The following is a 23172-nucleotide window of genomic DNA, read 5'->3' as shown; positions in this document are numbered from 1 at the left end:
GCCCTCACTTGGCTTTGGGTTATTACCCATTACATATTATATGTGCATCTTGCCATGCTCACTTTGCATGATATGCTCATTCCTATGCCATTGCCATGCATTTGTGACCCATGCTTTGCATTACACATGATGATTGATTCTAGTACTTGTACGTGTATTTGCAAGCTTGGTGGAGATATCACTTGTTATTGCCATGTTCGCTTTGTGCCCCATGCCTATGATTATACTATGATCTTGCTTTGTGTTCGTTCTTGCGATATGTCATGTGCATTGTGTATGGCTATTATTTGCACACATGACATGATTGCCATGATTTCCTCTAGTGTGTTGCATCTTCGCTCCACTAGTTTGCACGACATGATTTCTATGATTGCTTGCCTTGTTGCATCACTAATGATTCATACTTGCTTATTTTATGCGGTTGATGAAAACCATCTACATGCTTTGCACATGATTGTTATTGCTTCTTGTCATATTTCTCCATGTGTTGCCTCTCTCATGCTAGATGATTTGCCATGTATTGAGTGCAACAATGATTTTAGTCTTGCTAATGAGATTGCCCCCATAGCATTCTCGCATATATTTGGAGAATTTGACATATTCCTTGAGAAGCATGCTTGTCTTACCTCTTTGCACCATATACCTAGTGCCATGAATATAGCCATTTTTGCATCATATTATTCATGCACTTGTGCTTCTAATGGTTATGTGCAAAAGAAGAGAAACATCATGATGGATGATGTGTTCATCTACCATGCACATACTTTCTTTGTTTTGTTTTTTGCATGTGTAGGATACTTGGACTTTGTGTCCACTTCCACTTCACGTGAGTTGACCATTCAAGCTCTTGAGAGCGAGCCTCATACATTTTACCACAACTCGCTTCTACATCGCACTTGCTTGTGCTTCGGCTTTGTGAAGAATGCACAAGGACACACCTTCAAGGTGACATCTTTCTTGAGCATGGGTATGACGGATCATACTACCTGTGTTGCTTGCACCATGAGACTTATTGTTCATCTTGGACCACTTGCTTGCACACATGTTAGAGATCTTGCTTCGACTTGTCATTTTCACCGTTCCATGCATCGTGATATATATGCCTTGTGTATTGCATCACATTTTTGGATTACTTGCACCTATCATATGTTTGGTTGCAACAATATCATTTCTTCACATATGCGATGTCCCATTGATTGCTACATGCTTGCCTTGATTGCCTCACACATGATGAACAATTGCTCATTTTATTGTGTTGAGTGCCACTCTATATTCATTACACCCTATGCACGTTATGCTTGGATTGTCTTGCACTTGACCCATGTGTTTAGACATCTCATCTTCTTTGGTTTTGTGAATGATTCATATGCCTACCATAGACCTTTCATTGAGCAATTTGTGAATGCTTGCTATGACCTTGAGGTAGATGCTTATTATCTTGTCACACATATTTTCATCACAACCTCACATTTACATGCTTGTCCCCATGATATCTTTGCTTGTGCTCGATTGATATGTTTGCATGCCATGTCACAATCCTTTGTCAAACCATATGCTATGCTTGATAACGACACTTGTGTGGTGAATCACCTCTTGAATGCTTGGCTTTGCCCTAACGCTAACCACATTTGTTTTTCCAAGTGTTTGTTGTTTTTACTCCTTTTGAAGGAATCACTAGACGGTGCAACATTGGAGCGTTCCCATTCCGAGCTTGAAGATGATGAGTATTGGGTGATCGTCACCTCCTACACGGCGAAGCCATCTCTTTCCCATGGTGATTTGGTTTTCGATCCGAGGTCGGATCTTTTCCAAGGGGGAGGGGATGATGCGGAGCATCCTACGGTGATCTCCATGTACACCTTCATAGCCCCTCAAGACCCAAGTGGACCTACCGGACTTAAGGTGAACCCGCTCCTCTTTGAGATTTACATGAATATCCATTGGACTTGGGTGCTACCTCACCACGGATCGTTGTGCATCATTAGGTACAAGGGCAACCACCACCAAGCAGCTAGGAAGCTTCCCGAAGGCCAAGGAGAAGGACCCCAAGACCCAAGAGCTGACTAGAAGCGTCAAGATCAAGAAAAGGAAGCGTGCAGAAATTGCACTACCGAACAGTCCGGTCACACTGAAATTGCACTACCGGAAACTCCGGTCCCCACAGCGGATAGTCCGGTGGCACACGAAAATGCATCTGTCCTCACCGGACTGTCCAGTCCTTACCATCGGACTGTCCCGTAGGCCTAGTTTCGCTATGAATTGGGCTAAAAAGCCCATGTAACCACCGAGGCCCATACCCCTTCACCCCTAGACTATATATTTCGTGCTCCTCTCAGTTTTTAGGGTTAGCAAAGTATTTGATAGACAAAGAGAGAGCTCTTCTCATGTTCCTCCTCTTGGAGATCTAGACCTCCTTTTGGAGAAGCTCCTCTTGGAGATCAAGCCCTCCTCTTGGAGAAGATCCTCTTGTGGATATCAAGGCCTCCTCTTAGAGAAGGATCCCCACCATAGGATCATCAAGACCTCATCTCATTTGGATTTGGGATGCACTTTACCTTGTATCTTTCCCTTTGTTGTTCTTGTACCTTTGTGGATATTATGTGATTGTGAGTCTAGTGGATGTGTGATTGGACTTGTTCTTGAGTGTTTTCCTCTTGTGATTTCCCCTCTTGTTCTTCGTGTTATTCGCGTTCTTTGTGGATTCACCTCCAATTCATGAAAGATCTACGCTTAAGGTCTCCACCCTACAACAAAAAGGGTCAGCAATAATAAATTCAGAGATGCAAAGTTGAATAAATGCTCAATGATGGTACTGTGCTGGTCCTAGGCTAGACCGTGCTAGACACGCGAGCCTAGAACACTAACTAAATCATGGCGCGAGACGTAAACAACAGAGGAGCACACTCTAAAAAAATTCCTTTTTCCACTTATTTTTGCACTTCCTTTCCTCTTTTTTTCCTCCGCAACAAGTTTTTTTTTGAAAAAGTCTACAAATGGTAATGTAGGGTAGAACCCTAGTGGCCCGATCTTTCACGAAAGGAGCAGATTCCCGCGAAGAATACGATGAACACAAAGAGGGAAACGAGGGAAAACGGGGGAAAACTCAAGGGGAAACACAAGAGGAACACTCAAACTAACAAGAACAAGTCACACATGTGCTAGATCCTCGTATACATAGAACGATACACGAATCCACGGACAACTAAGGACGATACAAGGGTAGCCGGTTCTTCTTCGTGAGAAGGTCTTGATGTTCTTCTCCAAAAGGAGGTCTTGAATTCAAATGGATCTTCTCTGAAGAGGCCGCGGTCTCTCACGAGGAGTAGATCCGATTTGGATGAGCGAAGCTCTATCTCTAAGTATGAGCTAAACCAACGCTAACCCTAGAAAGTTGTACGGGATAGAATATATATAGTCTAGGTCACGAAAGGGTACACAGGCCTCGGCCCAAGTGGCTACGCGCAGGCAGGGCTGGAAGCTCTGGGCTAGGCCGGAAGTTCCGGACGCCGGAGGTTCCTGGGAGGGTCCGGCTTAACCAGAGAGTTGGCGCGGCGGTGATGTGTTGGCATCCGGGGGCCGGAAGGTCCGGGCAGGCCGGAGGTTCCGGGCGCCAGAAGGTCCGGGACGGGGTCCTGGCTAACCCGAGAGTTGACACGCCTGGGCTGGTCGAAGTCATCGGCGGCCGGAAGCTCCGGGTCGGCCGGAAGGTCCGGGGGCCGGAAGTTCCGGGCTCTGGCCGGAGGTTCCAGGCTGTCCAGAGTGTTGACGCCTGTCTCTTCTTCTATAGTCCTCGGCTCCGAGTCTTGAGCGTTGTACCTAATGACACATAGTATCTAAGACTTAGGCAGTAGCCATGTCTCACTTGAAGAGGGGGAAAACTCAAGTAGGAGTGATGTCACCTCGGATTGAATAGCACGTGCCCTAGCCCTTGTCATTGGTCCACTTGGAGCTTGGATAGTTGAGGTGGCATCCATGGGGATGGTCGTGGGATGCTCTGCATCATCTCCCCTCCCTTGGGGAAGATCCATCCTTGGATCAAGTTCTTCATCACCATGGAAGGGGGAGAGATCTTTGATGTTGAAGATGTCGCTCATGTTGTATTTGTCGCGCGGGAGGTCGATCTTGTAAGCGTTGTCGTTGTAGCGTGTGAGCACCTTGAAGGGTCCATCTGCTTGAGGTCGAAGCTTAGACTTGCGTTAATGTGGAAAACGCTCCTTGCGAAGGTGTAGCCACATGAGATCACCGATGTTGAAGATCATGGGTTGCTTGTTGACGTTGAGTTTGGTTGCAAGGCGTTGTACTTGGCGCTCGATGGTGTGTCTTGTATCTTCATGCACCTTCTTGAGATGGGTCGCTCGTGCACTTGCGTCCAAATTGATTCGCTCTTGGAGTGGAAGAGGTAGAATATCCAATGGTGACAAAGGGTTGAATCTGTAGACGACCTCGAAAGGGGACTTGCCGGTTGTTGAGTGTCTTGCTCGGTTGTAGGCGAAGTCGGCGATGGGTAGACACTCCTCCCACTCCTTGATGTTCTTCTTGATGAGTACTCGAAGTAGAGCGGAGAGTGTGCGGTTTTTCACCTCCGTTTGGCCGTCGGTTTGCGGATGGTACGCCGTGGAAAAGAGTAGCTTGATTCCGAGCTTGGCGCATAGGGTCTTCCAAAAGTAGCTAAGGAACTTGACGTCGCGGTCCGAGACAATCGTCTTTGGCACACCATGGAGATGCAATATTTCCCTACAAAAGAGATTAGCAACATGTGAAGCATCGTCTATCTTGTGACAAGGAATAAATGTGCCATTTTGGAGAAATGGTCCACAACGACAAATATGGAATCTTTCCCATTTTGAGTTCTAGGCAAACCAAGTACAAAGTCCGTGCTAATGTCTTCCCAAGGTTGGTATGGAATCGGTAAAGGCATATAGAGACCATGAGATTGAGCTTTGGACTTAGCTTTGCGAGATGTAGAACACCGGTTGGTGAAACGATTGACATCCCGAAACATCTTAGGCCAAAAGTAGCTCTTTGAGAGCGTGGCGAACGTCTTGTCGCGTCCAAAGTGTCCCATTAAGCCTCCTCCATGAGATTCCGGCAAAAGCAACAAACGAAGAGAGGACTCGGGAATGCAAAGTTTGTTAGCTCTCATAAGGTAGCCATCTTTGATGTAATAGCGTTCCCAAGATGTATTCGACAAACACTTGGCATAAGGAATGGCAAAATGTATCATGCTCATATAAGTCTTTGATATGCTCGAAGCCAATGACATCTAACTCAAGTTGCGTGACAAGCATGCAAATGCAGGAAAGAGCATCCGCTACTATGTTTTCTTTACTCTTGATGTACTTGATGACATAGGGAATAGACTCAATAAATTCACTCCATTTAGCATGACGCTTGTTCAACTTAGTTTGTCCCTTAAGATACTTGAGAGTCTCATGATCGGTATGAATGAGAAACTCATGGGGACGAAGGTAATGTTCCCATTCATGTAAAACGTGGACTAAAGCATATAGCTCTTTGTCATAGATGGGATAATTGAGTTGCGCTCCGGAAAGTTTCTCACTAAAGTAAGCTATGGGGCGTTTCTCTTGCGTTAACACACCTCCTATGCCATTACCACTAGCATCGCATGAATTTCAAAAGGCTTGTCGAAGTTTGGTAAAGCAAGCATGGGAGCATGAGTAAGCAAATTCTTAAGCTCATTGAATGCAGTATCTTGGGATGGTCCCTAAACAAAAGGTGCATTCTTCTTGCTCAAAGCATGCAAAGGCGAAGCAATGGTGCTGAAATCTTTCACAAAGCAACGATAGAAACCCGCAAGACCAAGAAAACTACGCACTTGATGCAAGTTGGTTGGTTGCGGCCAAGTCTTAATAGCATTGAGCTTGGACTCATCTACATGAACACCCTTAGAAGAAACAACAAAACCCAAGAAAACGAGCTTATCAACACCAAAAAGGCATTTCTCCATATTAGCATAGAGTCGCTCTTTTCTAAGAGTTTGCAAAACGGTGCGGACATGGGTGACATGCTCAATAATAGATTTGCTAAACACAAGAATATCATCAAAGTAGACCACAACAAATATACCAATGTATGGGCGAAAGACATGATTCATAAGGCGCATAAAAGTGCTTGGTGCTTCCGAGAGACCCATAGGCATGACTAACCATTCATACAAACCAAATTTGGTTTTGAAGGCGGTTTTCCATTCATCACCCTCTTGTATGCGGATTTGATAGTAACCACTCTTAAGATCAATTTTGGAAAATATAGTGGCACCACTAAGCTCATCTAGCATATCATCTAGGCGTGGAATGGGATACCTATAGCGAACGGTGATAGCGTTGATAGGTCTACAATCGGAGCACATGCGAAAACTACCGTCACGTTTTGGCACAAGAATGACCGGAATGGCACAAGGGCTCAAACTTTCACGCACATGTCCATGGTCTATGAGATGCTTTACTTGCATTTGTATTTCTTTTGTTTCGTCGGGGTTGATATGGTATGGAGCTTTGTTCGGAAGAGGTGCTCCAGGGATGAGGTCGATTCGGTGCTCAATGCCTCGTAGAGGAGGTAGACCCGGAGGTAGCTCATCGGGAAAAACATCTTGAAATTCCTGCAAAAGAGAAGACAACACTAGAGGAAGAGTGTGAGAGGTGTTAGTTTGTGGTGCATTGTCCTTGCACACGAGGACGTAGTGTAGGACACTTGATGGGTTCTCACACACTTCTCTCATCTCACGTTTGGTGGAAAATAGAACTATGTTCGTGTTTTCGCTCATCGTGGAGTGCTACCTCTTGAGCTTGCGTTGGATTTACCCGAAGAGGAAGGGATGATGCAGCAGAGTAGCGTAAGTATTTCCCTCAGTTTTTGAGAACCAAGGTATCAATCCAGTAGGAGGCCACGCTCAAGTCCCTCGTACCTGCACAGAATGATAGCTACTCGCAACCAATGCGATTAGGGGTTGTCAATCCCTTCACGGTCACTTACGAGAGTGAGATCTGATAGATATAATATTTTTGGTATAAAGATGCAAAGTAAAAAGTAAAAAGCAAAGTAAAAGCAAAACAAGATTAAAGTGATGGAGATTGATATGATGAGAATAGACCCAGGGGCCATAGGTTTCACTAGTGGCTTCTCTCAAGAGCATAAGTATTCTATGGTGGGTGAACAAATTACTGTTGAGCAATTGACAGAATTGAGCATAGTTATGAGAATATCTAGGCATGATCATGTATATAGGCATCACATCCGTGGCAAGTAGACCGAAACGATTCTGCATCTACTACTATTACTCCACTCATCAACCGCTATCCAGCATGCATCTAGAGTATTAAGTTAAAAATAGAGTAACGCTTTAAGCAAGATGACATGATGTAGAGAGATAAATTCATGCAATATGAAATAAACCCCATCTTGTTATCCTTGATGGCAACGATGCAATACGTGCCTTGCTGCCCCTTCTGTCACTGGGAAAGGACACCGCAAGATCGAACCCAATGCTAAGCACTTCTCCCATGGCAAGAACTACCAATCTAGTTGGCCAAACCAAACGGATAATTCGAAGAGACTTGCAAAGATAACCAATCATACATAAAAGAATTCAGAGAAGATTCAAATATTATTCATAGATAGACTTGATCATAAACCCACAATTCATTGGTCTCAACAAACACACCGTAAAAATAAGATTACATCGAATAGATCTCCACAAGAGAGGGGGAGAACTTTGTATTGAGATCCAAAAAGAGAGAAGAAGCCATCTAGCTACTAACTATGGACCTGAAGGTCTGAGGTAAACTACTCACACTTCATCAGAGAGGCTATGATGATGTAGAAGCCCTCCGTGATGACGGCCCTCTGCGGCGAAGCTCCGGAACAGGCCCCAAGATGGGATCTCGTGGATACAGAAAGTTGCGGCGGTGGAATTAGGTTTTTGGCTCTGTCCCTGTTCGTTTGGGGGTACGTAGGTATATATAGGAGGAAGAAGTACGTCGGTGGAGCTCCGAGGGGCCCATGAGGTAGGGGGCGCGCCCTAGGGGGGGCTCCCCCCACCCTCGTGACCGCCTCTCTGATGCCTTGGCATAGGGTCCAAGTCTCCTGGATCACGTTCGGTGAGAAAATCACGTTCCCGAAGGTTTCATTCCGTTTGGACTCCGTTTGATATTCCGTTTCTTCAAAACACTGAAATAGGCAAAAAACAGCAATTCTGGGCTGGGCCTCCGGTTAATAGGTTAGTCCCAAAAATAATATAAAAGTGGAAAATAAAGCCCAATATAGTCCAAAACAGTAGATAATATAGCATGGAGCAATAAAAAATTGTAGATACGTTGGAGACATATCAGGCATCCCCAAGCTTAATTCTTGCTCATCCTCGAGTAGGTAAATGATAAAAAAGAGAATTTTTGATGCGGAGTGCTACTTGGCATAATTTCAATGCAAATCTTCTTAATTGTGGTATGAATATTCAGATTAGGAAGATTCAAGACAAAAGTTCATATTGACATAGAGAATAATAATACTTCAAGCAAACCAATAAAGCAATTATGTTTTCTTAAAGTAACATGGCCAAAGAAAGTTCATCCCAACAAAATCATATAGTTTAGTCATGCTCCATTTTCGTCACACAAGAATGCTCTCATCATGCACAACCCCGATGACAAGCCAAGCAATTGTTTCATACCTTAATAATTTCAAACGCATAAACTTTCACGCAATACATGAGCGTGAGCCATGGATATAGCACTATGGGTGGAATAGAATACAACGATGGGGGTTATGTGGAGAAGACAAAAAGGAGAAAGTCTCACATGAACGAGGCTAATCAATGGGCTATGGAGATGCCCATCGATTGATGTTAATGCAAGGAGTAGGGATTTCCATGCAACGGATGCACTAGAGCTATAAATGTATGAAAGCTCAACAAGAGAAACTAAGTGGGTGTGCATCCAACTTGCTTGCTCACGAAGACCTAGGGCACTTGAGGAAGCCCATTGTTGGAATATACAAGCCAAGTTCTATAATGAAAAATTCCCACTAGTATATGGAAGTGATAACTTAAGAGAGTCTCTATATGAAGAACATGGTGCTACCTTGAAGCACAAGTGTGGAAAAAAAGATAGTAGCATTGCCCCTTTTTTTGGCCTTATTTTTTTTCTTTGGCCTTTTTTTGGGACAATGCTCTATTGAATGATGATCATCACACTTCTATTTATTTACAACTCAACGATTACAACTCGATGCTAGAACAAAGTATGACTCTATATGAATGCCTCCGGCGGTGTACCGGGATATGCAATGAATCAAGAGTGACAAGTATGAAAAAATTATTAACGGTGGCTTTGCCACAAATACTATGTAAACTACATGATCATGCTAAGAAATATGACAATGATGAATGTGTCATGATAAACTGGATGGTGGAAAGTTGCATGGCAATATATCTCGGAATGGCTATGGAAATGCCATAATAGGTAGGTATGGTGGCTGTTTTGAGGAAGATATAAGGAGGTTTATGTGTGAAAGAGCGTATCATATCACGGGGTTTGGATGTACCGGCAAAGTTTGCACCAACTCTAGATGTGAGAAAGGGCAATGCACGGTACCGAAAAGGCTAGCAATGATGGAAGGGTGAGAGTGCGTATAATCCATGGACTCAACATTAGTCATAAAGAACTCATATACTTATTGCAAAAATCTACAAGCCATCAAAAACCAAAGTATTATGCGCATGCTCCTAGGGGGGTAGATTGGTAGGAAAATACCATCGCTCATCCCCGACCGCCACTCATAAGGAGGACAATCAAATAACACCTCATGTTCAAATTTGTTACATAACGTTTACCATACGTGCATGCTACGGGACTTGCAAACTTCAACACAAGCACTTCTCAAATTCACAACTACTCAACTAGCATGACTTTGATATTATTACCTCCATATCTCAAAACAATTATCAAGCATCCAACTTTTCTTAGTATTCAACACACTCAAAAGAAAGTTTCACAAATCTTGAATACCAAGCATGTTATTATTAAGCAAATTACCATGCTATTAAGACTCAAAATAATTGAAGTGAAACATGAGAGATCAATAGTTTCTTTAAAACAAATCCACCACCGTGCTCTAAAAGATCTAAGTGAAGCACATAGAGCAAAATTATAATGCTCAAAAGATATAAGTGAAGCAGATAGAGCAAAACTACTTAGCTCAAAAAGATATAAGTGAAGCACATAGAGTATTCTATCAAATTCTAATTCATGTATGGCTCTCTCAAAAGGTGTGCAAAGCAAGGATGATTGTGGCATACTAACAACCAAAGACACAAATAATGCAAGACGCTCCAAGCAAAACACATATCATGTTGGTGAATAAAAATATAGCTCCAAGTAAATTACCGATGGAAGTGGACGAAAGAGGGGATGCCTTCCGGGGCATCCCCAAGCTTTGACTCTTTGGTGTCCTTGGATTATATTGGGGGTGCCATGGGCATCCCCAAGCTTAGGCTCTCACCACTCCTTGTTCCATAATCCATCACAAGAATTCACCCAAAACTTGAAAACTTCACAACACAAAACTCAATAGAAATCTCGTGAGCTCCGTTAGAGAAAGAAAACAAAAGACCACTTCAAGGTACTGTAATGAACTCATTATTTATTTATATTGGTTTTAAACCTACTTTATTCCAACTTCTCTATGGATTATAAATTATTTTACTAACCATAGATTCATAAAAAAAAGCAAGCAACACACGAAAAACAGAATCTGTCAAAAACAGAACAGTCTGTAGTAATCTATAACTAACGCAAACTTCTGGAACCCCAAAAATTCTAAAATAAACTGCTGGACGTGAGGAATTTATCTTTTAATCATCTTAAAAAAGAATTAACTAAATATCACTCTTCAAATAAAAATGACAGCAGTTCTCGTGAGCGCTAAAGTTTCTGTTTTTTACAGCAAGTTCAACAAGACTTTCCCCAAGTCTTCCCAACTGTTCTACTTGGCACAAACACTAATTAAACACAAAAAACACAACCAAAACAGAGGATAAATAATTTATTTATTACTAAACAGGAGCAAAAAAAAATCAAGGAATAAAAATAAAATTGGGTTGCCTCCCAACAAGCGCTATCGTTTAACGCCCCTAGCTAGGCATAAAAGCGAGGATAGATCTAGGTATTGCTATCTTTGGTAGGCAATCCATAAGTGGCTCTCATGATAGTTTCATATGGAAATTTTATTTTCTTTCTTGGAAAGTGTTCCATGCCCTTTTTTAATGGAAATTGAAATCTAATATTCCCTTCCTTCATATCAATAATCGCACCAACCGTTCTAAGAAAAGGTCTACCAAGAATAATAGGGCAAGAAGGATTGCAATATATATCAAGAACAATGAAATCTACGGGCACATAATTCCTATTTGCAACAATAAGAACATCATTAATCCTTCCCATAGGTTTCTTAATGGTAGAATCCGCAAGATGCAAGTTTAGAGAGCAATCATCAAAGTCACGGAAATCTAGTAAATCACACAAAGTTCTGGGCATGGTGGAGACACTAGCACCCAAATCACACAAAGCATAAAACTCATGATCTTTAATTTTAATTTTAATAGTTGGTTCCCACTCATCATAGAGTTTTCTAGGGATAGAAACTTTCAACTCAAGTTTTTCTTCATAAGATTGCATCAAGGCATCAACAATATGTTCAGTGAAGGCTTTATTTTGACTATAAGCATGCGGAGAATTTAGCACAGGTTGCAACAAGGAAATACAATCAATTAAAGAGCAACTTTCATAATTAAATTCCTTGAAATCCAATATAGTGGGTTTAGCAACATATAGATTTTTATTTCTTTCAATCCCACTTTTATCAATTTCATCATAAAGATCTAAATACTCCAAATTTTTAGAACGCCTTCTAGGTAAAGGAAGATCATATTCAGTGTAGCGACTAGACGTCAAATAGTCTGATGTCTGTGCTCCGGTGTCATCCCTAGATCAGTAATGCTGACACCACACAGTACTCGGAGGATTTATAACAGAGTAGCAATCACACACTTATTACATCGAGTGTCTCCATAGAGAATTTATTACAATAAATATGGCTTAAGGCCATCTAATAACGATAACAGCGGAAGGCTTGGAAGATAAGTGAGTCCATCAACTCCAACGGCATCACTGAGTATAGAACCACGACCTAAAAACTCCTTAATCGTCGTCTGAAAAGTCTGCAACATTAACGTTGCAGCCTGAAAACGGGTCAGCACATGGAATATGCTGGCAATGTAACACATAGAGGGTAATGGAATGAAACAGCTATACTATATGCATATTTGGCTGGTGGAAAGCTCTACGGTTACAGTTTTGCGTAAAGCCAATTTTTCCCATACCGGAAAGGAATAAATTTATTTAACTATCATGGTAGTTGTTAAACATTGAGAATGGTTGACAGCATTCTCAATCCCAATTAAGCATCATCATTAACAAAACCCAACAAACTTAATTTAGAGTAACATGTTGAGATTCACATGATAATCCAAGTACTAGATACTCAAGATGTCCATAACCGGGGACTCGGCTAACCATGATTAGTTTAATACACTCTGCACAGGTTTGCACACTTTTCCCCACAAGACTCGATCGCCTCCGTTTGGTTTCTCGCACTACATGGTGTTTGAGAAGACGGATGACCGAGACATAGTCTTTCCGAAGCGCTCGCACCTTACGATCGGGTAGACCGTACCACCTACATCCCCTACATCTGCTAGTCTACCACTATAAGAGTTCGCACGACTTAGTCAACTATGCTAGAGCCCATAATAGCTTGTGGCTGCACACGGAAGTTTCTAGTATGAATAGTCTCATGATCCCTTTGAGTCTGGGTGGCGGTCCGGAAGAAAACAGGCAAGTCCTGGGTGACCCAGGTGCCTCAATCCACCCAGATGTGTGTTTAAGTTGCCACCTTAGATAAACCATTAATTAACAATACTCACATCTGTCATGGATATCACTCACCCAATCCACGTCTACTAGCATAGCATGGCACAATAAGCAAACGTAGAAGTAACTCCCAAAGGTTGATATATTACAGGTGATAGGTACTACCTCAAATACTTCCCATCCCACAATTTAATTAGATCCTAATCATGCAATGTTTGAGGATTGATCTAATGCAATAAAACTGGGTAGTAGAAAAGGTATAATCAAAGTGTTACTTGCCTTGCTGATGATCCGCGAAACCTAGAGATTCGAAGTAACAGGCGGCGCACTCCGGGTATTCTATCGCAGACAAACAAACAAGCATACAATAAGTACTCATCTAATGCACAAGTAAAAGTCAAATAAGAGATCTAACCAGAAAATTCAACTTAAGAACTCCGGTTTGCAAAAAGAATCAAACCGAACGAAGCAACGAAAGTCAAACGGCGAAAGAAAACAACTTCGTTCTACTAATTTGGATCTAAAGCAATTTTTACAGTGGCAAAAGCTTGTTTAAGTTGGTTAAACGGATAGAGGGTTTCGAGACGAAACTCCAGGCGCTTGAATCGCCTGATTCCGATAAACGAGCGAAAAGTTATACTAAAACAAAAATCGGATCAGGAATCATGATCAGAAAAATCGCGGGTTTAATCCGAGAAAAAGAAAAACGACGAACGTTCGTTAGAACGAACGAACCGACGAACGCTCGCTAATTAAATAAATCAGAAAAACCGATCTATTTAAAAAAACCGAAACTAAAAAACCGACGGAAAAACCGAACGATTTTTTTGAAAAAAAACCGGCGCGTCCGGCGGCGGCGGCGGCGCTGGTGGCGGCGGCGGCGGGCGGGGCTGGTGGCGGCTCGGGGCTAGGGTTCGGCCTGGGGTGGGCCGGCTGATAAGGGCGAGTCGGGCCGGAGTCCGGGTCAAACACGGCCCGTAGGTCGGTTCGTTTTTTTTAAATAATTACGCGCGGAAAAAAAATAAAAAGAAATACTAAACGGACTCCAAAAATCCCGAAATAAATTTTCCCGGGCTTATAAAATCAAGCCGCACAAGGTGAACATTTATTTGGGGCCTAAATGCAATTTTGAAAAATGCACATTTTTCCTAAATTCAAATAAAATAACGAAAAACTCCGAAATAAAATCCTATTTGATTTTTTATTAAATCCTCAATATTTCTTTATTTTGGGAAAGTCATTTTATTACCTCTCTCATATTTTTGTAATAGAAATAATTGATGATAAAATAAATAAAATCAAATGATCCTATTCTCAAAATTTGAGAAAACTCAAATATGAAAATAACAAAATCCCCAACTCTCTCCGTAGGTCCTTGAGTTGTGTAGAATTTCCAGGATCAAAACCAAAAGCAAAATAAAATATGATATGCATTGATGATCTAATGAATAACATTCCAAATTGAAAATTTGGGATGTTACTGTAAGTGCATCTGCCACCCCTAGTTGGTTTTGGAGTATTGACGACAAACCTAGTTGAGGGACTAATGTGTTTGTGAGAATTGCAGAAAAACACAGGTAGAAGTCCCTCATTGATTCAGTTTTACTACCAGAGATGACCCCTAAAAATGTATGAAGACATTGAAGACAAAGGTGGTATATGAAGATATTCACATTGAAGACTATGACAAAAGAAGACACGTTATGAAGCCTATGGAACTCGAAGACTTAGATCTTTCGCAGTTCTTTTTATTTTGTGTCGAGTCATAGGAACCACCGTACTATTAAGTGGGGTCTAGGAGAACCAGTCAGAATGACTGAAGTGATGCCTAAATCAAAAACCTATGTCTTCGAGCGAAGACAATGAGAGCGAATCTTGTCCAGAGCCGGACAAGTCAGCTTTGCTTGTAGCTCAAGTAAAGCTGCCATGAGAGTTTGAAATCTGACCGTTGAGACACGTGTCAGTTCCTTAGTGACCCAGGGTCATTTCGGACAAATCAGGTCGGGTTGCCATTTCGGACAAATTAGGTCGGGTTGCCAAGTGGCTATAAATAGCCCACCCCCTACAACCACCAACGGTTGGCTGCTCGGATTTCAGTGCACGGCTTTTGTCATTTGAGAGCAACCCACCTCGAAGCCTTTGAGAGAAATATTCCTAGTGAGGAGAAAAGCCCTAACCACCCAGAGCCAGAGCAATTGGGCATCACTTAGGTCTTCTTATCTGTGTGATCTGAAGACTTATTACACTTGAGGACTGTGAATCCTCCAGACGGTTAGGCGTCGTGTTCAGAGCATCCAAGAGACATTGTGGATTGCCAGTGAACGAAGTTTGTGAAGGTTTGGGAGTCTACCTTGAAGACTTACCAGAGTGATTGGGCGAGGACTAAGTGACCTTAGCTCAAGGAGAATACGGTGAGGACTTGGTGTCCTGAACTGTGTGTTCAGGACTGGGTGTCCGGGACTGTGTGTCCTAAGGTTTAAATACCTAGCCGCTCCAACGAGTCACTGGTTTCATCTTCACTTACTTTTCTAACTGTTACACATTGTGAAGTCATTGCATGCTTGCTTTATCTTTTGTCTTCACAACATGAATGTATGATCTGTTTGGCTTCATAACTTCTTCCTACCTGATCCTTATTACACTGAATGTATGAACTGTTTGGCTTCATAACTTCTTCCTGCCTGATCCTTATTACACTGCAGTTGTTTGTCATTGTGCTTTCACTCTATTGAATACATGACCATGGCTGGCCTAGTGTAATCTAACTTCCGCTGCATAGTAAAAGGCATAATCTTCGCTGTTTGTCTTCATAACTCTCACGTTTTGAAGACTTTCATAAAAATCGCCTATTCACCCCCCTCTAGTCGATATAATGCACTTTCAATTGGTATCAGAGCAAGGTGCTCCCTTGTTCTGTGTGATTCGGTTTAACCACCTAGAGTTTTAGCTATGTCGACTACAGGGATAATCAAAGTCTCCGCTGTGTGCCCCGTCTTCGATGGAACTGAATATCCCTACTGGAAGAATAAGATGCGCATGCATCTTGAAGCCATTGACGTCGACCTATGGTATGTCATCGAGAACGGCGTTCCCAAGGCTGGAGAAGGTGTCACTGGTGCTGATGTCAAGAAGTTCACTCAACTGGACTCTACTGCCAAAAATATCATCTGTGGCCATCTGACAAAAGGACAGTATGGCCATGTGAGTGCCTTGAAGACATCCAAGCTGGTCTGGGACTGGCTCTCCAAGGTCAATGAAGGCGTCTCAACCCAGAGAGATCAAAGAATCAGTGTCCTTCGCAACCTCTTCAACCGCTTCAAGCGAAATGACAATGAGAATGTCCAGCACACATTTGATCGGCTCACTGACATCACAAATGAGCTTTAAGCCCTCGGCGCCACTGAGATCACCAAACATGAAATCGTCAAGACGCTGCTGAGATCACTTGATAGTTCGTTTCACATCCTAGGCCTGATGATTCAAGAACGTCCTGATTTCAAGACACTCGATCCATCTGACATACTTGAGAGGCTCAACACACATGAGTTTCAGTTTTCTGAGAAAAGAGATATCTACGGTCCAAACTATGGGCAAACTTGTGCCTTGAAGGCAAAAGTTGTTTCCTCATCTGAAGAAGAATCTGACAGCAGTTCTGATGACCTTGAAGACATTGGAAGGGAACTTGCAATTCTAGTGAAGAAGTTCCAAAAATTCACCAAGAAGAAAGTGTAAGTGCATCTAGTGCCACCCCTAGTTGGTTTTGGAGTATTGACGACAAACCTAGTTGAGGGACTAATGTGTTTGTGAGAATTGCAGGAAAACACAGGTAGAAGTCCCTCATTGATTCGGTTTTACTACCAGAGATGACCCCTAAAAATGTATGAAGACATTGAAGACAAAGGTGGTATATGAAGATATTCACATTGAAGACTATGACAAAAGAAGACACGTTATGAAGCCTATGGAACTCGAAGACTTAGATCTTTCGCAGTTCTTTTTATTCTGTGTTGAGTCATAGGAACCACCGTACTGTTAAGTGGGGTCCAGGAGAACCAGTTAGAATGACCGAAGTGATGCCTAAATCAAAAACCTATGTCTTCGAGCGAAGACAATGAGAGCGAATCTTGTCCAGAGCCGGACAAGTCAGCTTTGCTTGTAGCTCAAGTAAAGCTGCCATGAGAGTTTGAAATCTGACCGTTGAGACACGTGTCAGCTCCTTAGTGACCCAGGGTCATTTCGGACAAATCAGGTCGGGTTGCCAAGTGGCTATAAATAGCCCACCCCCATAACCATAAACGGTTGGCTGCTCAGATTTCAGTGCACGGCTTTTGTCGTTTGAGAGCAACCCACCTCGAAGCCTTTGAGAGAAAATTCCTAGTGAGGAGAAAACCCATAACCACCCAGAGCCAGAGAAAATTGGGCATCACTTGAGTCTTCTTGTCTGTGTGATCTGAAGACTTATTACACTTGAGGACTGTGAATCCTCCAGACGGTTAGGCGTCGCGTTCAGAGCATCCAAGAGACATTGTGGATTGCCAGTGAACGAAGTTTGTGAAGGTTTGGGAGTCTACCTTGAAGACTTACCAGAGTGATTGGGCGAGGACTAAGTGACCTTAGCTCAAGGAGAATACGGTGAGGACTTGGTGTCCTGGACTGTGTGTTCAGGACTGGGTGTCCGGGACTGTGTGTCCTAAGGTTCAAATACCCAGCCGCTCCAACCAGACGTACAGTTGTCACAGCAACTGGAACTGGTCCAACATATCATTGTCTTCAACGAGTCACTGGTTTCATCTTCACCTCCTTTTCTTACTGTTACACATTGTGAAGCCATTGCATGCTTGCTTTATCTTTTGTCTTCACAACGTGTATGTATGAACTGTTTGGCTTCATAACTTCTTCCTACCTGATCCTTATTACACTGTAGTTGTTTGTCATTGTGCTTTCACTCTACTGAATACATGACCATGGCTAGCCTAGTGTAATCTAACTTCCGCTGCATAGTAAAAGGCATAATCTTCGCTGTCTGTCTTCATAACTCTCACGTTTTGAAGACTTTCATAAAAATCGCCTATTCACCCCCCTCTAGTCGATATAACGCACTTTCAATTGGTATCAGAGCGTGGTGCTCCCTTGTTCTGTGTGATTCGGTTTAACCACCTAGAGTTTTAGCTATGTCGACTGCAGGGATAATCAAAGTCTCCGCTGCGTGCCCCGTCTTCGATGGAACTGAATATCCCTACTGGAAGAATAAGATGCGCATGCATCTTGAAGCCATTGATGTCGACCTATGGTATGTCGTCGAGAACGGTGTTCCCAAGGCTGGAGAAGGTGTCACTGCTGCTGATGTCAAGAAGTTCACTCAACTGGACTCTACTGCCAAAAATATCATCTGTGGTCATCTGACAAAAGGACAGTATGGCCGTGTGAGTGCCTTGAAGACATCCAAGCTGGTCTGGGACTGGCTCTCCAAGGTTAATGAGGGTGTCTCAACCCAGAGAGATCAAAGAATCAGTGTTCTTCGCAACCTCTTCAACCGCTTCAAGCGAAATGACAATGAGAATGTCCAGCACACATTTGACCGGCTCACTGACATCACAAATGAGCTTCAAGCCCTCGGCGCCACCGAGATCACCAAACATGAAATCGTCAAGACGCTGCTGAGATCACTTGATAGTTCGTTTGACATCCTAGCCCTGATGATTCAAGAACGTCCTGATTTCAAGACACTCGATCCATCTGACATACTTGAGAGGCTCAACACACATGAGTTTCAGCTTTCTGAGAAAAGAGATATCTACGGTCCAAACTATGGACGAACTCATGCCTTGAAGGCAAAAGCTGTTTCCTCATCTGAAGAATCTGACAGTAGTTCTGATGATCCTGAAGACATTGGAAGGGAACTTGCAATTCTAGTGAAGAAGTTCCAAAAATTCACCAAGAAGAAAGGCTTCAGAAAATCTTCACGATCAAGCTCAAGGAATGATGAAGCTTCTGCTCATGACTACAAGAAGAAAACATGTCACAAGTGCAAGAAAACTGGACACTTCATCTCTGAGTGTCCACAGTGGGACAATGAGAACAGAAGGAAGAAGAAGAGCAAGGAATATGATTCTGACGACAAGAAGAAGAAGAAATACTCGAGGTCTTCTTCCAAGTCTTCCCCAAAGTCTTCATCACACAAGAAGAGCTCATCTGGCAAGGCACGTGCGTTTTTTGGCAAGGAGATGGATTCAGAGGAGGAGTCCGCATCTGAGGAGGCAGATGGAGTCTGAGGAGGAGTCTGATTCTGGCATTGCGAGTCTGGCTACAGCATACCTCGCCAAGTCCATCTTCAACAGTGAAGACAATGACTGCATCACCGACACCGACACAAATGACAAGGACGACTCCACTCCTACCTACTGCTTCATGGCACGCGGTGCCAAGGTAAACACACGCACTACTCGCTATCAAACATCTAGCGACGATGACTCTGACTGTGTTTCAAAACCCAGCTACAAAACACTTGCTAAAATTGCAACTGAACAACAGAAAGCTATGGAACATACTCAAAAACTATTAGACAGAAGCGATGATCTGTTGGGTGCTGAAATGACTCGATCTGAATCCTTAATTGAAGACATAAAAAACCTTCACGTTAAGTATCAGGAACTTGAAGATCGTCTTGATACTCTCTCAACAACTCATGAAAAGCTTTCCTATGATTATCTTCAAAGGAAGCAAGAACTTGAGAAATTGAGAGCTGCTCATGAAGATCTTCAAAAGGAAAACGAGTCACTTCGCGCCGAACAGATCAGTTCCACTCAGGAAGGATTTGAACCACCATGTCTTAAATGCATTGAGCGTGATAATGCTACTTCTGTTGCTGAATGTTCCACTGCTACTGCTGTTGCAATATCTTCAACTATTGATGTGGTAACTAACCCCTCTGCTGAGGATACCACTGCTATTGCTGATGAGAATGCTAGGTTGAAGACATTGCTTGAAACAGGGATGTGCAAAAGTCTTAAAGGACATCAGACATTATGTGATGTCCTCAAGAAGCAGATTCTGAACCGAAACCCTATGAAAGAGGGTGTTGGGTTTGTGAGGAAAATAAATGCAGATGGCTCTTACTGGAAACCTGAGCAGTACCCCAAAACCACATGGGTTGCTGCAAAGGAACTTTCAGCAGATCCATCCAATTTATCTGGCTTCACTTGTGCTAACCCCATTATCATTGATGAATCCTTTGATGCAAACTATAAACTATTTAAGAATCAGAATGGTGAAGTATTTGCCAGGTACATTGGTATTAACTGCAGGAATGGACCGCCTATGAAGAAGATCTGGGTTCCGAAAAAATGTCTGGAAAATCTTCCTGAGAATGTCTTCATGACACCTCACTTGAAGAAGACAAACCTCAGACCGAAGGCTTCATACGGTCCAAAGGCTTCATACAATCAGAGGACTCACCTGAGTCACACTAAGGCAAATGTTTTGCAGGGAAACCATACTCAGGCAAATGAATATGAGAGCGGTTCTTCGAATCGTCATCTTCATATGACCAAAAATTATTTTGCCTATTCCTATGAGTACTATTGTCCACCTGCTAGACTGTTTGCTAAGGCTTCAAAGCCAAAATTCTCAGATGCTGCACTTAGACTTATTGCTTCTATGCCACCCTTGAAGATGTGGGTGGTTAAGAAAGCTTAACTCTCTTTTGCAGGGAAAGGTCTCCAGCAGAAAAACAAAATCTTCTGATGCTATTGCTGGGGACCTTAAAAATCTTGTAGGGCGCAAGATAAAATGCCCGAATGGCATCATTATGTACCTCGTTCCTGAATCGCATGCTACTCTCCCTATTAGTCCTAATCTGGATCTAAGTTTTCATAACCCACTGGTTCGTCAAATGTTTTTGCTTCACAATTCTCTTCGTGAAGCCTATCCCCCTAACTGCACTGTAGGGTACGACACCAGCGACTTCATAGTCTTCAGAATGGATTATTGACAGTGGGTGTACAAATCACATGACTAGCAAAAGAAGCCTTCTTATGGACTCAACCTTACGTCCATCCGACAAGAGCCACATCACATTTGCTGACACTGGTAAAAGTAAGGTATTGGGTCTAGGTAGAGTTGCAATCTCAAAGGATCAACACATGGATAAAGTCATGCTTGTTGAATCCCTTGGCTTCAACTTAATGTCTATCTCAATGCTTTGCGATTTGAATATGATCGTAATGTTTGGAAAATATCGTTGCCTGGTACTAATGGAATCTGACAAGTCTCTAGTGTTTGAAGGGTATCGGAAAGGTGATTTGTACGTGGTAGATTTCTCAGCAGGGCCACAACTTGCAGTATGTCTTCTTGCAAAAGCTTCAGAATGCTGGCTTTGGCATCGGAGGCTTGGGCATGCTGGCATGAGGAACCTCCACACTCTTGCGAAGAAGAAGCACGTCATAGGCATCGAGGGCGTCAAGTTCAAGAAAGATCACTTATGCGGTGCCTGTGAAGCAGGGAAGATGACAAGGGCAAAACATCCTTCAAAGACAATCATGACTACTACACAACCCTTCGAACTGCTCCACATGGATCTTTTCGGTCCCACTCACTACTCAACTTTTACTACTACTGCTTGCCTCTATGGCTTCGTCATTGTTGATGATTACTCTAGATATACTTGGGTGCACATAATCCTTTACAAGACTGAAGTGCAGGATGTCTTCAGATGCTTCGCCAATCGAGCTATGAACAATTTTGGTGCCAAGATAAAGCACATCAGAAGTGACAATGGCACCGAATTCAAGAACACTGACCTTGATACATATCTGGATACCTTGGGCATCACACATGAATTCTCAGCTCCGTACACGCCACAGCAGAATGGCGTCGTCGAACGCAAGAACAGAACACTCATTGAAATGGCCAGAACGATGCTAGATGAATACAAGACTCCAAGAAAATTCTAGACTGAAGCCATTGACACTGCATGCCATACAATCAATCGTGTCTATCTTCACAAGCTTCTGAACAAGACATCTTATGAACTCCTAACTGGCAAGAAACCAAATGTCAGTTACTTCAGAGTATTTGGCGCAAGGTGCTGGATCAAGGACCCACACCACACCTCAAAGTTTGCACCAAAAGCACATGAGGGCTTTATGCTTGGATATGGAAAGGATTCACACTCCTACAGAGTCTTCAATCTCTTCCATTACAAAGTGGTTGAAACAGTGGATGTACGGTTCGATGAGACAAATGGTTCACAAAGAGAGCAACTGCCAAATGTGCTAGATGAAGTTCCAGCTAGTGAATCAATCAAGCTTATGGGAACTGGAGAGATTATACCTTCTGAAGCTCATCCTGAAGAAGAACTTATCATCTCAGCACCTTATCAACATGAAGACAATGCTCAGCCTGAAGACATTCCTCCCAACAACAACACAGATCAGCAAGAGCAAAGTCTTCGCCCTGTACATCCTCGTGTTGCAAATGAAGTGCAGATTGACAGAATAATTGACATCATCAATGCACCTGGTCCACTCACTCGTTCAAGGGCAACTCAGCTAGCAAACTTCTGTGGGCACTTCGCATTCGTCTCAATATCAGAACCCAAGAAAGTTGATGAAGCCTTCATGGAACCTGAATGGATTCAAGCTATGCAAGAAGAGCTTCAACAGTTTGAGCTGAATAATGTATGGGAACTGGTTAAGCGTCCTGATCCACGGAAGCACAACATAATAGGCACCAAATGGATATACCGCAACAAGCAAGATGAGCATGGTCAAGTTGTCAGAAACAAAGCTCGTCTCGTTGCTCAAGGATATACTCAAGTGGAGGGCATTGACTTCGATGAAACATTTGCTCCTGTGGCAAGGCTTGAAGCTATACGCATACTGCTGGCCTATGCAAATCATCATAACATACTTCTATATCAAATGGATGTGAAAAGTGCCTTTCTCAATGGCAAGATTGAAGAAGAAGTGTATGTTGCACAGCCACCTGGCTTTGAAAATCCAAAACATCCTGACATGGTATACAAGCTCAACAAGGCACTGTATGGCCTCAAACAAGCCCCTAGGGCCTGGTATGACACACTCAAGTACTTCCTGAAGAGCAAAGGCTTCATACCTGGTTCCCTGGATCCCACTCTTTTCACGAAGACATATGATGGTGAGCTGTTTGTATGCCAAATATATGTGGATGACATTATCTTCGGCTGCACCTATCATAAGTACAGTGAAGA

This window comes from Triticum urartu, chromosome 4 (genome assembly GCF_003073215.2).
Source record: "Triticum urartu cultivar G1812 chromosome 4, Tu2.1, whole genome shotgun sequence".
Lineage (NCBI taxonomy): Eukaryota > Viridiplantae > Streptophyta > Magnoliopsida > Poales > Poaceae > Triticum > Triticum urartu.
This window is presented reverse-complemented; position numbering follows the sequence as displayed.